This window comes from Gorilla gorilla, chromosome 4 (genome assembly GCF_029281585.2).
Source record: "Gorilla gorilla gorilla isolate KB3781 chromosome 4, NHGRI_mGorGor1-v2.1_pri, whole genome shotgun sequence".
NCBI classification, from domain to species: Eukaryota; Metazoa; Chordata; class Mammalia; order Primates; family Hominidae; genus Gorilla; species Gorilla gorilla.
Genome location: NC_073228.2, coordinates 164,542,875 through 164,561,452, shown reverse-complemented (window position 1 = coordinate 164,561,452; position 18,578 = coordinate 164,542,875). Strand labels below are relative to the sequence as shown.

Genomic DNA, 18,578 nt, shown 5'->3' with positions numbered 1-18,578 from the left:
TGTTAGGTTGTATGTCTACAAATGTCAATAAGATAAAGGTTGATAGTAACGTTCAAATCTTCTACATCTTTACTAATTTTTTGTCTATTTCTACCAATTGCTGAAAGGTATTAAATATCCAACTCTAATTCTGGGATTGTCTTTCTCCCCATTAATTTTTTAATTGTTTGCTTTACATATTTTTAAGGTCTCTTATTAGATACATATACATTTACGATTGTTATGTCTTCCTAATGATTGATCCTTTTAATATTATAAAATGCCTCTTCTTTTTTCTCATATTTCTCATATAGCCAACCTACCTCTTTGGTTAATTCCTAGATATTTCATTTTATTTGTGGCTATTATAAATAGGATTTTTTATTTCTTTTTCAGATTGTTCAGTTTTGTCATATAGAAACGCTACTGATTTTTTTATGTTGATTTTTGTATCCCGCAACTTTACTGAATTTGTTTATCAGTTCTAAGAGTTTTTTGTGGAGTCTTTAGGTTTTTCCAAATATAAGATCATATCTTCAAACAAAGTAATTTAGCTTCTTCCATTCCAGTTTGGATGTCTTTTATTGCTTTTTCTGGTCTGATTGCTCTAGCTAGGACTTCCAGGACTGTGTTGAATAACAGTCTTGAAAGTGAGCATCCTTGTCATGTTCCAGATCTTGGAGAAAAGGCTTTCAGTTTTTACCTACTCAATATGACACCAGTTGAGGGTCTGTCATATATGGCTTTTATTATGTTGAGGTATGTTCCCTCTATACACAATTTCTAGGGCTTTTGTCATAAATGGATGTTGAATTTTGTCAAATACTTTTCAGCACCAAATAACATGATTATGTCATTTTTATACTTCATTCTGTTGGTATGATGTATCACATCGATTGATTTGTGTTGTTGACCCATCCTTGCATCCCAGGGATAAATCCCACTTGGTCATGATGAATTATCTTTTTAATGTATTGTTGAATTTGGTTTGCTGGTACTTTGTCAAGGATTTTTGCATCAATATTCATCAGAGATATTGGCCTGTAGTTTCTTCTTTCGATATGTCTTTGTCTGGTTTTTGTATCAGCATAATATTGGCCTCATAGAATGAGTTAGGAGGTATTCCCATCTCTATTTGCAGAACAATGTGAGCAGGATCGGTATTAGTTCTTCTTTAAATGTTTGGTAAAATTCAGCAGTGAAGCCATCAGGTCCCAGGCTTTTCTTTACTAGTAGACTTTTTTTTCTTTTGAGATGGGATCTCACTCTGTCACCCAGGCTGGAGTGCAGTGGCACTATCTCAGCTCACTGCAACCTCTGCCCCCCAGGTTCAAGCAATTCTTCTGCCTCAGCCTCCCAGGTAGTTGGGACTACAGGCGTACACCACCACACCTGGCTAATTTTTGTATTTTTAGTAGAGACGGGGTTTCACCATATTGGTCAGGCTGGTCTCGAACTCCTGACCTCATGATCCTCCTGCCTTGGCCTCCCAAAGTGCTGGGATTACAGGCGTGAGCCACCATGCCTGGCCTACTAGTAGACTTTTTATTATGGCTTTGATCTTATTACCTGTTGTTTGTCTGTTCAGATTTTACATTTCTTTCTGGTTCAATCTTGGTAGGTTGTATGTGCCTAGAAATTTGCTCATTTCCTCTAGATTTTCCCATTTATCATCATACCTTTACTCATAGCAGCCACTAACAATCCTTTGAATTTCTGTAACAGTTGTAATGTCTCCTTTTTCGTTTATTATTTTATTTGGATCTTCTCTTTTTTTCTTAATCTGTCTAAAGTTTTTTCCATTTTGTTTAACTTTTCAAAAAACCAACTTTTTGTTTCATTGCCTTTTGTATTCTTTCTAACTCATTTATTTCTGCTCTGATCTTTATTTCTATTCTTCGACTAATTTTGGGTTTGGTTTGCTCTTGCTTTTCTAGTGCTTTAAGATGCATCATTAGATTGTTTACTTGAAGTTTTTCCTCTTCATAGGCACTTATAGTTATAAACTTCCCTCTTAGTAATGCTTTTGCTATATCCCATAGGTTTTGGTATGTTGTGTTTCTATTATCATTTGTTTCAAGAATTTTTTTTAATTTCCTTAATTTCTTTATTTACCCACTGGTCATTCAGGAGCACATTGTTTAATTTCCCTGTGTTTACATAGTTTCCAAAATTTCTCTTTATGTTGATTTCTAGTTTTATTCCATTGTGGTCAGACAAGATGCTTGATATTATTTCAATTTTTGCATATTTTAAGACTTGTTTTGTGACCTAACATATGGTCTACCCTTGAGAATGATCCATGTGCTAAGGAAAATAATATATATTCGGTAGTTATTGGATGAAATGTTCTGTGATTATCTAGTAGATCCGTTTGGTCTATAATGCAAATTAAGTCTGATTTTTTTTTGTTGATTTTCTGTCTGGAAGATCTGTCCAATGCTAAAAGTGAAGTATTGAAGTCTCCAGATATTATTGTATTGGGGTCTATCTCTCTCTTTAGCTCTAATAATATTTTCTTTATATATCTGTGTGCTCCAGTGTTGGGTGCATATAGATTTACAATTGTTATATCCTCCTGCTAAATTGACCCCTTTATCATTATATAGTGACCTTCATTGTCTCTTATAGTTTTTGTCTTGAAATCTATTTTGTCTGACATAAGTATAGATATCTTGCTCTTTTTTAGTTTCCATTGGCATGAAACATCTTTTTTCATCTCTTTATTTTCAATCTGTATGTATCTTTATAAGTGAAGCATGTTTCTTGTAGGCAACAGATTTTTTTTTTTTTTAGTCCATTCAGGCACTGTATGTTTTTTGATTAGAGATTTTAGTCCATTTACATTCAGTGCTATTCTTGATAAGTAAGGACTTACCCCTACCATTTTGTTATTTGTTTTCCGGTGTTTTTTTTTTTTTTAATCTTCTCTTCCTACTTTCTTTCTTTCCTGTCTTCCTTTAGTAAAGATGATTTTCTCTGGTGATATTATTTAGTTTCTTGCTTTTCATTTTTTGTGTATCCATTGTATCTTTTTTAATTTGAGGTTACTATGAGGCTTACAAATACCATCTTATAACCTATTATTTTAACCTGATAACAACACTGTTTGCATAAATAGACAAGCAGCTGAACTCTTCTACTATATTCTTACTTATTTTTAATTCATTAATTTTTATACATTCTGACAATTTCTGCTCTTTAACTGAAGTGTTTACTTCCTCAATAGTTAACGTAATTCTAATATAGTTACATCTTAGTCTACTATTTTGTTATTTACTTTCAACTTGACCCTTCTGTTTCAATGTGTTCTTTTGTTGTGTTGTTACTGAGTAGTTGTTGTTCCTCTTTTCCTAAAATTTTTGGATCATGTTAATAATATTTAAAGTTTTGTTTTAATTTTTATCTTGACTTTTTAAGCTACACTTTTCACATTTTTTTCAGTGGTTGTACTAGGTTATGAATCTTATAAATTAACATAAACTCTTAACTTTTAATAGTCTACTTAGAGTTCATATGTACCACTTTACATAAAGCTTTGCAATCGTATAAATTTATTTATTCTCTTCTATACTTTTTTCTGTTGTTACATGTATTACATTTACTTACATAAAAACCCCCAGAAGGTAATGTTTTAAATAGGCACATGTACTATAAACTAATTTTTTAATACACACAAAAAAAGTCTCTTTTACATTTATATAGATATTTACCACTTCTGGTGCTCTTTATTCCTTTCTGGGAATAAAGAGTTTCCATCTGGTATCACTTCTGCTATAGCCTGAAGAAGATTCCTTAGCATTTCTTGTAGTGCAGGTCTGATGCACTACAGTATAGGTAACAAATTCCGTAGTTTTTTTTAATGTAACATATATTTTGCCTTCATTCCTTTTTTTTTTTTTTTTTTTTTTTGAGATGGAGTCTCACTCTGTCACCAACCTGGAGTGCAGTGACATGATCTCGGCTCACTGCAACCTCCACCTCCTGGGTTCAAGTGATTCTCCTGCCTCAGCCTCCTGAGTAGCTGGGACTACAGGCATGCACCACCAGTGGTGCCCATCTAATTTTTGTATTTTTAGTAGAGGTGGGGTTTCACCATGTTGTCCAGGATGGTCTCGATCTCTTGATCTCATGATCTTACCTCCTTGGCCTTCAAAAGTGCTGGGATTACAGGCATGAGCCACCGTGCCTGGCCTTCATTCTTAAATAATTATTTTTGTTGCTTATACAATTCTGAGTTGATTTTTTTTCTTTGGCTCTTTAAACATGTTGTTCTAATCATTTCTGGCCCTTATTCAAATCACTGTTACATATATATATATGTGTGTGTGTGTGTGTGTGTGTGTGTGTATATATATATAACGTTACATATATGTGTAATATATGTGTGACATATATGTAATGTATATATGTAACTATATATGTAACATATATATATGTGTCATTTTTCTCTGACCCCTCTCATTTGCTTTTTTCCTTAACTTTTTATGGTCATTAGCACATCTATGTGCCTATGGCCATTTTTATATTTATTCTGCTTGTGATTTATTGAACATCTTGAATCTGTAATTTGTATCTTTTGTCAAATTTGGGAAGTTTTGTGTCATTATTTCTTTACTTTTTTTTAGACTCCTTTCATTTATTTCATTCTGAAACTTCAATAACACATATATTAGACTATTTTATATTATCTAACAGGTTCCTGTGGCATTGCTTATTCACTCTCTATTCTTCACATCATACATTGGTAACAAACCAACTGAAAAGGAAATCAAGAAAGCAATCTCATTTGCAATAACTACACAATAAAAAAGACATAGAAATTAATTTAACCAAGCAGGTGAAAATCTCTACAATGAAAACTACAAAACACAGTTGAAAGAAATTTCAGAAGATACAAAAACATGAAAGGATAGTCCCTGTTCATGGATCAAAAGAAGTAATATTGTTAAAATATCCATAATACCCAAAGCAATCTACATATTTAATACAATACCTATCAAAATACCAATGATGCTCACATCTGTAATTTAAGAACTTTGGGAGGCTGAGGTAGGAGGATCACTTGAGCCTCAGGAGTTCAAGGATGCAGTGAGTTATGATTGTGCCACTGCACCGTAGCACGGGCAACAGAGCAAGACCCTGTCTCTGAAAACAGAACAAAAACAATGACATTCTTCATAGAAATAGAAAGAAAAATCCAAAAATTCTTATGAAACCACAGAAGGCCCCAAGTAGCCAAAGAAATTCTGAGCAAAATGAATACAGCTAGAGGCATCCCACTACCTGACTTCAAAATATACTACAAAGCTATGGTAACTGAAACAGCAGGTATTGGTATAAAAACAGCCACATAGACCAATGGAACAAAATAGAGAACCCAGAAATAAATCAGCATATTTACAACCAACTGACTTGACAACGTTGCCAAGAACTTACACTGGGAAAACATAGCCTCTTCAATAAATCAAGCCTGGGAAACTGCATATCCATATGCAGAAGAATGAAACTAGACTCTCATCTCTTACCATATTCAAAAAATCTACTTAAAACAGATTAAAGACTTAAATGTAAGACCTGAAACTATAAAACTACTAGAAGAAAACATAGGAAAAGCACTTCAGGACATTGGTCAAGGCAACAATTTTATGGTTAAGATTTCAAAAGCACAACCAACAAAAGCACAAATAGATAATCTTATTGCTGTATCTTCAGATTTACTAACTCTTTCCTCTGTCATTTCCATTCTCCTGTTAAATCTGTCCAGTGAATTTTTAAATTTCAGATATTTTATTTGGGGCTCCAAGGTTAATCTGGTTCTTTTTCATTTTTCCCCATCTCGCTGATATTTTTAATCTTTTCATTCATTGTAAGTAAGCACATTATCCTTTACATCATTGAGGGTATTTATAATATTTCCTTTAAATTTCATGTCGTTAATTCCAACATCTAGGTCACTTTTTTGTATTGGCCTGAGTTAATGGTCTTTTCCTTTGAGAATTGGTCACATTTTGGGGGGTCTTACCTGTTCAACATCCTCGATATAACGAAGGTTAAATATGGAGACGCTGGATCCTGACATTTTCCTATAAAGACTGTAGGATTTTTTCTTTTAGCAGGCACTTAACTTGATTAGAACTGAACTGTTTTTGGGTGGGCAGTGGCTCCCATCTTAGTTCAAATATTTGTTTGTTTTTAGTTCATCTTTGAGCCTCCTCCATGCATAGACAATTCAGGGTCAAGCAAAGATGAGGGCCGACAGAACTTGGAGTAAACTTTCTGGATCTTCCCCCTTCTTTCTATAGTGAGTATGGTCCCCAGACTTAGTTCCCTTGTTATTCATATCATAAAGACAGACATTTTTCCACCAGTACTCCTACTCTTAACCAACTGCACTGGCACCCAGGCCAAAACCAGCAAAAACAGAGAACTCACTCCATGAAACTCCCATTCTCCATACAACTCCCATTCTCCACACAACTCACTGACTACTTGACCAGATTCTACATCTAGATATTAGGGGTTCAAATTCAGAAAGCCATTGCCTCATGCCCGTGAAAGACTGTCTTAATGTAACCTTACTCCCAGTCAAACACTTGCAAAGCCATTAGGAGCAGGTACCTGTTCACTTGCCAGAGAGTATCCCCCATGCAGAACCAAATTCACCAGCAGAGGATTAGCCTAGGTACAGCATGGCTGATCATTATGACAGAAGATTGGGTCAGGACCACATGGTAGCTCTGAACTTAAACACATTAGAAGCATTTTAATTCCCCATCTTTACTCACAAACTGCAAACAAGGCTGACTCATCTTGGTAGCTTTCCTGGGTTTAAGACTTTTAATATTTAAAATAAACTGAAAATCATAATGAGAGAAACTACTGTTCAATAAAAAAGCAGTTTCTACATCTTCCCCATAGATTCTGTAATCAAAACTATTTTCTTGGTTAAATGGTTTATGTATCCAACTAGAGAAAAGGGGGTAGGAAGACATTATGGGAAGGTTAATGGGGTCTTACAGAGAACCCAGAGAATGGCTGAACCAGGTCTCAGAAAGGACAGGGGCCAGGACAACTCCAGCGGCCTCAGCAGCAGAGGCTCAAGGTCCTTTTCCCAAGTGTTCTGCCAGTAAAGTGACTTCCCACCAACTCTGGGTCTGGAGAGAATTCAATTGTCTTATCTGATTTGAGGATGCATTAAAATTTAACCATGTCCACAGGGGCGGGTCATATATGGAAACATGGTGCTGGGGCTGGAAAGGTGCAGTTTTCAGAAGAGGGGTACTAACTGGACAGACACCCTGGAGAGTGTCTAGAATATACAAGGGGGCCAGAGGGGCTACTAGAAGAGCAGCAGGACAATTTCAAAGAAGCTACTTTGTGGGCAGTGTGCACATGCAAAAGAAAAACGCTTTTTGTACTCAGTCATCTAGTCCAACAACAGAAAAATATTGATTTTTCCCAGCATCTCATTCAGCCCTAAGCATATACAGCAGCTGTACTTGCTGTGTCTAGTATGCATCGTTAACAACTCCCATCAAGTGGGGTGGTGGGGAAGCACATTAGGAGGCCAATGAATTACTGGTTGTGTAGCCTCGGACTTATGACTTAATCTTTATTTGCCTCAGGTTCCTCATCTGAAGAAGAGAAATATCGTTCCATTCAGGGTAACAACGAAATGAGACAGCAAGTAGCAGGTATGAAAGTTGAGGACACAGACTTGAATCTCATCAGCAAGGCAGAGCCCTGGTCCTGATGCCCATGGCTGTGGGGCCCTGCAGATGCCTTACCTTCTTTGAGCTGCACTCTCCACATCTGTAGAACAAGAATAGGTAAACTCACTGTGGGGTTTGTCAGCATTATATGATTTATATAAATCATCGTGCATAGTGCCTAACAGCTAGCTTAAATCTGTGGTTAAAAACTGTTTTTAAGTGATGGTGCTTGGAAGAAGAATTTACAGTTGCACACTATGGGCTTTTATATTATTGCTGTTAGCACGACTGTTATCATCAGTGATTCAAGGAACCCCAGGTTCCAAGAAACAAGAATGAAGAAAGTATAGCTTCATAGACATCCTTCCTTCTTCAAAAATCTCTTCATTGCTATCAAGTAAGATTAAAATGCCTTGACTTGACAGACAAGGCTGTCCGGGCTCTGATTACTTTCTTCAGCCTTACTTCTCACTCTCTCTCCTGTTTCCACCATCTCCCCACCTCACTCTACAACCCACCTGCTCACTATGGGCCATTCCCCAAACACTCTTTATAGTTCAAATCTCTGTGTCTTTCTTCTTTCCATTTTCTCCTCTTGGAAAGACCTTTTGACCTATCTCTACCTGTTGAAATTCATGTTTCGAGTCCAATAAAACCTCCTTGTAGGCCGTTGCTACTGCCACTACCGTTGTCACCTCCTGAATTCATTTACTCCTTCAATCTTTGCTTGTACCGCTACTCTGATTTAGTTAGCCTTTGTTTTGTTTAGTCTATTTAGCTGCTTCCATGACTCAATTCCCTACCCCATTACAAGCCCCTTTAGGGCAGAGGGGCAGGCATCTGTCATAATCATCTTTGTAATCCTTGTTAGCTAGCGCAGCAGCTGACACAAAGGTGGAACACAGTAGTCATTGGAAAGGAAAAAAGAAAGAAAGGCAGAAGGACAGAAGAAATTGTGTCATGAACTGCCCTCTGTGGAGCTCAGATATGTGCTAGCAATAAGCATTAGTGCTATGCTCTGATCAACCAAGTGGCACAGCCCACCGAGAATACCCAGAAATGGAAAAATACACTTCTCCCTTTCATTATAAGCTTCCAGAGAGTTTTTAATCATTCCATGCTGTCAGATTATGAAATCCCAGAAAATCTGAAGCCCTAAGGGGCCTAACAATAATGTATCTTCATATTGCAGATGTACAAACTGAGGCCCAGAGAGATTTAGCCTCTGTTCCCCAAAGTTATTCAGCAAATCAGCAGCAGAGCTGAGACAAGGATCAGGGAGCTCTGTGGCTGCCATGTCCAGACCCTCCCCTCGTTAGCAACAAACCACCATTCCCAGGCCTTGCTTGATTTTCATTTTCCTGGGCTTGACCCACATACCCAATTTCCTGCTGGCCCAGCCCAGTGAGGTGGTGGCTCATTCCAGGGGCTTGTTACTCAAACAAAAAGAGAAGAAAACAACACATGCTGAGAGAATAAAGCAGCCAGCAAAAGGGTTCCGTGAAACAGTGAAATTAGAGGGAGCCCAGTCCATAAGATCCCCCTAAGGTCTGACAACAATTGCAAGTCTTGGGGTTCCCCAAGACCAAAGGTGTGAAAAATTCACTATCAGGACTCACAGAACTCACTGAAAGCTGTTATTCTCATGGTTAGGTCTTATTACATGGAAAGGGCACCAATTAAAATCAGCCAAGAGAAGAGACACATTATTAGGCAGAAGCCAGGGAAGGCCCAAATGCAGAGTTCCCACTTTCCTCTTCCCATGGAGCTATGGGTAGTGTTATTTCCCTGGCATCAGTGTGAGACAACATACATAGTGTTGCCATCCGGAGAAGCACCCCTGAGCCATGGTATCCAGAGTTTGTATTGGGGCTCTATCACATACGTATAGTTAGATAATTGAAATAAGTAACTAAAGCAAAGATCTCAATCAATAGAGGTTTGTTAAGCCAGCTTCAGAGTGTATCTGGGAAAAACTCAAGCCACACACACGTCTGTGGCTATTTTTCCAAATAGGTTTTCAGGCAGTTTAGTATTTACACATTTCCTTAAAGAGAGGAAGGCATCCAAGAAGAAGAGAGAAGAAGAGACGGTAGGCAGTAAGGTGAATGGTTACATTCTTGTGAGACTTGAGTTAGTGCCCAGTAAATCTACATTTTACATAAGATAAGGTGAATGTTTGAAAAGAAAAAAAAAAAAGTAAAGGAAGAATCAATTACATAGACTTCTCTGGGTAGGTAGAGAGCTGACTGATCTCTTGTCTTTCTTCTACACCTGGGAAGATAAGCTTGTAATGACATTATCAGTGTGAAACCAAACAGATTTTAGTTTTAGGAGCAAGACTTAGATTGTAGACCTAAAGTTACAATTGGTATGTCCTTGTTCACAAGAGGCCAAAAAATAATTTACCTATGAATGATCTGTGGAGGCAGTCACACTCGGAGATGCCTGAGGCCTTTTACCTTTCCTGGTGGTCTGGCTAATGCATAATGCTAGTAACAGCTACTCATTTGGAAGAGGGTGTTGCATGACTCAGGCTGTAGGTTTAACCTTCCCTTTGGCATAAGGACTTTGGGATCCTGAGATTTTTTAAATTTTCCTTTATGGGTTGTATGACCACATAGCTGATTTCAGTCTCCAACACCCCTGGAAGTTGAGCTGATATCGTGGGACCCAAAGTTCCCACCCTAAAAAAACATTGTTAAACTATTTGGCAGGACCCAACATGCCAGGCAAATAAAAATGAAAACACCCTCAGGAATAACATTCCAAGGGCTTAGAGATGACCAGAAGCCAGGGACAAAGGCCAGACCTCCCTTGGGCAAGGTTAACTTCTTTACCACACTGAACCCTGAATCTATATTCTTCCTGACCTTCTTTACCTTTGTTTTCGCAAAGCATATCGGGAAATGCGTGTGCTTTGGAATCAGGCAGGCCTGTGTAGGCTCTACCACTTATACCTGTGTGGCCTCAGCCATTCACTTATGCCTCTAAGCCTCAGTTTTCTCCTGTGGAAAACGATGATAGAGGTGCCTATCCCTTGTGGTGTTTGTAGGGATCGGCGTTCATGCTTTCAGTGTACAATGTCCAATATAATACTAATATGTAGCAGGTACCGTAAACTCAGAAAATCTAAGACAAGTCTCAGTTAATCTGGAAAGTTTATTTTGCCAAGGTTGAGGACCCACCCGTGACACAGCCTCAGAAAGTCCTGATGACATGTGCCCAAGGTGGTCAGGGCACAGCTTGGTTTTATACATTTTTGGGAGACCTGAGACATCAATCAATGTATGTAAGAAGTACATTAGTTCGTTCCAGAAAGGTGAGGACAATTCAAACCAAGTCCACCACCCCACCCCCGGGGGCTTCCAGGTCACAGGTAGGTGAGAGACAAATGGTTGCACTCTTTTGAGTTTCTGATAAGTCTTTCCAAAGGAGGCAATCAGAATATGGATCTATCTCTGTGAGCAGAGGGATGAGTTTGATAGAATGGGAGGCAGATTTGCCCTGAGCAGTTTCCAGCTTGAAAGGGCCCAAGATATTTTCCTTTCATAGTACCCAATAAATGAGAGCTCACACTTGCAGCCTTCTCTTCTTCATCTCTCCTCCTCCTCCTCCCCCCCCCACTCCTTCCTCATCCCCTTCTTCCCCCACCCCCTTGCTCTCTCTTTATTTCCTTTTTCAACTCTCTTATCTTTTCTCAAGACAGGAAGATGTCACTTCAGTGTGCTGTGAATAAGGAAATGCCAAATTTAAGGGAACCAGATTCTTGCAGCAGTCTTGGGATATCCTGCCTCCCAGAGACAGCACCTGATGGCATCTGTTTAACAAAGCTAGCTGTCTAGGGCTGGGATGAACAGGACTAACACTTTGTAATGACTTAGCTCCACTCCAAGTCTGGTGTAAATTGAAGATGAAAATGTGTTTTCCAAAAATACTCAGGCTGTTGCTGATGCCTGGGCCTGTTTCACCTTGGTTATACAATAGTCTTGTCTGTGCTTCTCTTCTGGGCCTACGTGGCTGGGCTTGCATGCCAGGGAACTTTCCTAAGAAAAACCCTGCACTTATCCCTGGTGTGAGCAAACAATAAACTCACCATGCAGAGAAAAGGTCTAAAGCACCCCAGAGTGACATTAACCATGTTATGAAGCAACGTCTTAGTGAGGCCATGGAACTTGCACCACCCTGACTTAGGCTTGCGCGTCTCTCAGTGGCTCTCCTGATGCTTCCTAGAATTGTTCTGTGGTTTGGGAAAAGGCACACCTTCCCCAGACTCTCATTCCATGATTGAGATTAGCCTTCCATGTTTATTCTCTCCAAAAATGCCTTCTCCAACTCCCATACTCCTCCCTGACTACATGTCCTTCTCCCTGCAGAACTATAATCAAGAAGAAAAAAACAAAAAAATTTTGGTTCAGGGCCTCGGTTTCCAGATTATTAAAAAATCTGAGTCACAGATTTTGCCATTTCCTTCACTCCATTTCTTCCCACCAATGTAGCATTCAGAATAATCAATGGCAACAGGCTAGTGCATCTTCTACCTAAGAATCCCATAGTAGGCCGGGCGTGGTGGCTCACGCCTATAATCCCAGCACTTTGGGAGGCCGAGGCGGGCAGATCACGAGGTCAGGAGATCGAGACCATCCTGGCTAACACGGTGAAACCCCGTCTCTACTAAAAATACAAAAATTAGCCGGGCGTGGTGGCGGGTGCCTGTAGTCCCAGCTACTTGGGAGGCTGAGGCAGGAGAATGGCATGAACCCGGGAGGCGGAGCTTTCAGTGAGCTGAGATCGCGCCACTGCACTCCAGTCTTGGCGACAGAGCAACTAAAAAAAAAAAAAAAATCCCATCATAAGCCTGTGATGTATCCAGAAAATTAGATCTGGGTAAGACGATGAAACATTCATTCACTGCCCTTATTTTACTGCAAGATCTAGAGTGAAGAAGGTAGTTTTCCCCAAGTCACAGACATTCTTAGTGAGTAAAGCAGGGTAATCAGTGAAGACAGAACTTAAGTGAACTCAACCAAAGATTTTGCTTTCCGTATGTTCAGGTTATTTTTATGACTGCCATCTCTTCAAATTGTTCTTCCCCTGTAAGTATATCCTCCTTTCTTCATCTATTTTGCAGTCATTCTTTCTCCTGTTTCTTTCCTAAATCAGACATCATTATCTTTTTTAATCTTAAACTTTTTTATTAAGTCAGAGGAATAGGTCTTCTTCCGTAGTTCATTAATTCAACAGATACTTATTTAGCGTTTCCTACATACAAGGAACTATTCTAGGCTTTCTGGAAAAAGCAATGAACAAAACAGACAAAAGTCCCTGTTTTCATATAGTTTACATGCTAGTAGTGGAAAGCAATGGCAATAAGCAAACAAAAAATGTAAAAATATATATTACATCAGATGATAAATGCTTTGAATAAAAAAATGCAAGGAAGGAGGACAAAGGCTTTCAGAGTGGAGGGAACTTACAGTTTTAAATAGGATGGTCAAGGAAGTTCTCATTAAAAAGAGCAAGAAACAGAGGAGGTGCTCAAGGGAGGTTTGCAGGTATCAAGACAGAGGTAATCACAGGTTTGAAGTCTTTGAGGTGGCGCATGACCTGTGTGCCCTAACAACAACTGGGAGGCCATTATAGCTGGAGCAGACTGAACAAGAGAGAAGGGGAACTTAGAAAGAGGATCAGAGAAGGGAGGAGGGGCCAGAATGTATAGGGTTGTCAGTATTAACTGCAGAGTAACTAAGGGATACAAATACAAAGGAATTATAGTTAGAATTATAGTTATGGTACTTTACTTTTACTCCAAACATATAGGAAGCCAATGGAGAGTTTTGAGTGCAGTTGAGAAATAACTTGACATATTTTTAAGGATGTGGCCAGGTACACTGGCCCCTTCCTGTAATTCCAGCACTTTGGGGGACTGAGGTGGGATGATCACTTGAGGCCTGTAGTTCAAAGTGAGCTATGATTACATCACTGCATTTCAGCCTGGGTGACAGAGTAAGACTCTGTCTCTAAAAAAAAAAAAAAGGAATTATAGCTTCTCAGGTAAACTTGTGTCATGGGGGTTCATGGTACAGATTATTTCATTACCCATGTACTAAGCCTAATACCCATTATTTTTCCTGATCCTCTCCCTCCTCCCATCCTCCACCCTCCGATAGGCCCCAGTGTATGTTCTTACCCTCTCTGTACCCTTGTGTTCTCATCATTTAGTTCCCACTTACAAATGAGAACATGGAGTGATTTGGTTTTCTGTTCCTGTATTACTTTGCCAAGGATAATGGCTCCATCCATGTCCCCGCAAAGGACATAATATTATTCTTTTTTGTGGCTGCACGGTATTCCATGGTGTATATGTACCATATTTTCTTTATCCAGTCTATCATTGATGGGCATTTAAGTTGATTCCATGTCTTTTCTATTGCGACTCATGCTACAGTGAACATACGTGTGCTTTTTTAATAACAGACTCAGGAGGCAAAATAAAAGTGCAATCAGGTAGGAGATATAATGGTGACTTGGATCAGGGTAGTATTAGTGGAGGCAACAAGAAATAGACTGTTTATAGATTAGTGTAAATAACATGGTATTTCTTGATTAATTTTATATGGCTAGATACAGGAAAAGAGAGCAAGAGAGAGAATGAAGGGGAGAGAGAGAAATAAGAATGACACAAAAAATTTTGACCAACAACTGAAAGGATGAAGTTGCCATGGCCATTTGGGGACAAATTATGCTTACTCTCTCTGCCTCAATTTTCTTATCTGCCAAGTGGGGGAAAATAACCAAAATGATATGGTGATTATGACAGATAAATGAGTTAATACAAGCAAAATGCTTAGAATTGTGCCTGGTGCATAACAGTTAGCTACTGTTACATCCTCCTCCTCTTCTTCCTGTGTATTCCTTCAGAGAACTAAACACAGTCTGATATGATCTTATTTATTTTTTCTTTATATATCTCCTCCACCAAAATGTAAGCTTCATGAAGGCAATGGTCTCACCTGTCAAGTTCATGCCATATCACCAGCTTCTGCAACAGCATTTCAACCTTAGTATATGCTTGATGAATATTTAATGCATAGAAGTATGAAAAGGTAAAATAGTCAGTCAGCCCAGATTTTCCAAGACATCTCTCTTGACATAGGCACTGTTCATCTCACACACACATACTTGTCCATTTGTGACTTAGAAAATGTGGTCACTGCCGTTAAGATGAACCACAGATAGGTTAGATGGTTCATGCAGGAAGATTTCTGTGTATGCTATGCCTTGGTGAAAGGAAAATTCTATCTAAACACAGCCGTCAGTGAAAGGTCTGAGATTCCATGGACAGTAATCTCAGTATGCTCTGTATGAAGCTGAAATCAATGCACCTGGTTGTTCTGTAATTAGCAGAGCTGCTGCCCTGCCTCCACTCTCTGCTTCCACTGTCAAGGTGTCGCTCATCTCTGGGCTGGCTTTCCATCCCAAGATGGTTTGGCTTGCTGTGCATGGCTGGAGGGAAGCAGGAGAGGGCAAGGACCCAATTAGATTGAAATGGAATCGAGTCTTTGGAGGCCCCTTGTCAGGGTGAAGAGTGTTGGATGTTCCCAGTGATGGCAGATGCTTCTTTATTTGGGCTGATCTCAGAGGTTAGAGATCATTTGTAAATAAGATTTGCTCCATTTGGTATGGCGAGTCCTGTTTTCTGTGCCTTATTATTATTTTTTTTAATCCCTGAATCTTTTTCCCTGTGTTTTGACATGCTTGCTGCCAGCAGAAAGGCTGTTTGGTCTGGAATGAATATTTCAAATTCTTGGGAGCAGCTAAGGTAGCAACCAAGTCCCTAAGGGAATGGATGATCTGTTCACGTGGTGCTGAAACAACCCAGTGGGAAGAATATAGGCAGAACACATGACAGTATGAATGAATACAAAGTGAAGCCTCAATAATAATTTCCCCTGATTTTAGATGGGAGAAGGGGAAATGAGTTAAATTCATTATTTCGTCTTTAATTTGTGGTTCTAAGTCTTTGTATAGATGATATTCCAGGGAATGTAATCTTCAAAGAAATAATATCCCATTCTGAGTATAAACACAAATTTCAATCCAAACTATGAGATTTTTAACCCAGATTAATAGACTCATAAGAACCCATGGGCTATCTGAAATGTGTTTGTTTGCTTGGATATATTTAGTTAACAGCCACTTATGACAAATACTTCCTACGAAGCACTCGTTCTGATGTTTTAAAAATATTATTTCATGGAATCCTCACAGCCCAAGAGGTATCTATTATTATTATCCCCACACAAAGAAGGTAATTGAGATCCTGAGAGGTTGAGACTCACAGCTAGAAAGAAGCAGAGCTAGTATTTGCATCCAGGTAGTCTGGATCCAATTGTTTGCAAAACAGCATAATGGCTCCAAGACAGGGCCAGCTTTGGAGTTGTTTCTTAATTTTGTCTTATTAAGGGAGGGCATATTGAAAGGAATCAGGAGCATCTCATAGAATCCAAGAGCCAAGAGAGCAGTCAGCCCTGTATGGATTGTAATCGGGGAATATAAAGTCAAAAGAAGTCTTTTTAGCCATCTGTCCTGTCTTTTAGCTCTTCTTCATGTTTTCTTTGCAAGACTGGCCTAGGAACCCACTCATCAGCTTGAATGTGGCCCATCTTAGCTGACCAGCACAGTAGCCCCATCCTCTTAGCCTTTTCTACCTGCCTCTCACATTTTCCTCTCATCAGTCTCCCAGTCATCTGCAACTTTAAAGATAATAATGACTGGCCTAAATGACAGAGATTTAAAAGTTTAATTTTCAGAAGCTTCACTGGAAATCTTGAGGGGCACTGCAGCAGCCTGTTCAGAACTCTTTATGTCACACTTCTTCCTTTATGCAGTGACACTTGTGACAATGGCCTGGGGCCTAAATGAGGCAAAAGTGAGAGCATTAGCCCTGATGTGGCAGTATTAGATATCTAGCAGAATCTATTTTGTACCTCAAAACCTTATTTTCTTTTTGACAAAAATCAATATTATAAATCAAGTGAGCATCATCATGATTTCCCATGGATATTCATTGTTCAGGATGTATTAACAGTCCATACGGACAGAGCACCATGGTCCATGAACCCCGAGGTGTTCTGACATCCTGCCCTGTGATTCAGAAAAAGCAAGATGTGTGCACAGTCTCCAACCTATGAAGGCCCAGATGGCAACTTTCCATGTTTGAACTGTTTTTTATTATAAATATTTACACACACACACATATGCACATACTTCATGACAACACCAACTTGTATTTACAACAGGCTTACTTACTGCAACCAACTCTTATGCCAATTATTCACTGAGGGAATTGAAATCAGTCCAGTGTAATCAACAATAGTAAGAAAAAGCAATAGGCTTAGTTGTGGGAGGGAATAATTTTTTATTGCAAACCTTTGTAAGCAGCATGCAAATTATATGCTTCTCTACCAAAGCTACAGTGCTGACCAAGGCAACATTTCTCTTTCAAAAACTAAGAACCCATGTGGTAAAACATCCAGGAAGGAATTTTCAACATGAGGAAAGGATGGTTTGAGCTTATCAGGAAGAGAGGGCTATAAACTCAAGGAAAAGCTGCAAATGCAGAAAAGAAGAAAAAGAAGAATCTTCCAGAAAACTGTGCTGAAATTGTTGAAATAAGAAGCTAGTAATCGCAAAGAATATTTTATATCACACAACAAGGATCAAGATTTCTTGGCCAACGCCTGATTGAAGAAGCTTTCAGGCATACTGACTCATAAGAAAAGTTGTAAGAGAGCTGACTTTAATTTTACTTCAGTCCAGAGGACCCTGGAGCAAAGAAGAGTGCTTAAGAAGCTTGCTAAGAGACATATTTCCCAGGAAAGAAAGCCAGTGTTTTCATTTTAAACTCCATTGCACTTAGTTTTTAAAGCCTCTTTAAAAAGAAAGAAAATAAATTATGCTATAGCCTTTACATTCAGTGTTTCATTTTTGCTTTCTAATAAATGTTGCAAAAGCACATATTTTGGGGGTTATTTTCCCCTTCAGTTATTTTCATGATTAGTGTTGGTATTTTTACGGTATACAAAGAGTTGCCATAGGCATAATACCAATTCATAGCATCACACCAAGGGGAAATAAGGGCTTATATTACGTTCACTAGATTTGCCAGCAGAAAACAATTAGGTTAGCAGTTGCAATTCAAGTAAATTCAGAGTAGCCATAAAATCACCAATGCCTTGGGAGGAGTTACAGGACATTTCAGAATCTTTACTGAAGGAAGAAATGCAACTTCTTTCCTGCCATTTGTTGATGCTGCAATTCCATTTGTGAAAGGAAAAAAGTCTAACCACCATAATAGCTCTGTTAGTTTTCCTTGGGATGGCAGAATCATACGCCTGAGAGACCTGCATATAAATCCTGCCTAGGTCTTTTATAATCTGAGCTTCAGGAAGCTGCTTAACCTTCTGGGACTGAGTTTCTTCATTGGAAAAGGGTAATAATCACACTTCCCTTGCAAAGTGATGGTAAGTATTAGAGATAATCTACTCAACAGCACCTGGCACATGGAATGGACCAAATAATGGCCATATTATTTTACTTTTCCTAATGAGGACAATAATATTTATAGTAGAGTTTTGAGATTATATTCAAACAAGTCACTGGCTCTTTACATACGGATCTCTTGAATGTCCTATGCCATTCTAGTCCATTGTTATAAATCTCTGTTTTTATTTAATAACTCATCTCCATCCAACTCAGCAACCATTCAGCAAGCACTACTATGGACACAGTGCTAGGCAAGGCAAGGCATACCGACACAAATCATGCATTGGCCTTTGCCCTCCAGGAACTATTGGGTTGTTGTAAAAGTAGTTGCGGTTA

General features: G+C 38.8%; 1 protein-coding gene across 1 annotated transcript in view; it reads left to right on the top strand.

The window, feature by feature from the left end:
* Positions 1–18,578, top strand: part of ATP10B (ATPase phospholipid transporting 10B (putative)) — a 218,112-nt gene that overhangs the window by 47,655 nt on the left and 151,879 nt on the right. The window contains exon 2 of the mRNA XM_055386545.2: positions 7,608–7,811. The gene's annotated coding sequence lies outside the window, so the exon portion shown is untranslated. The remainder of the gene's footprint in view (positions 1–7,607; positions 7,812–18,578) is intronic.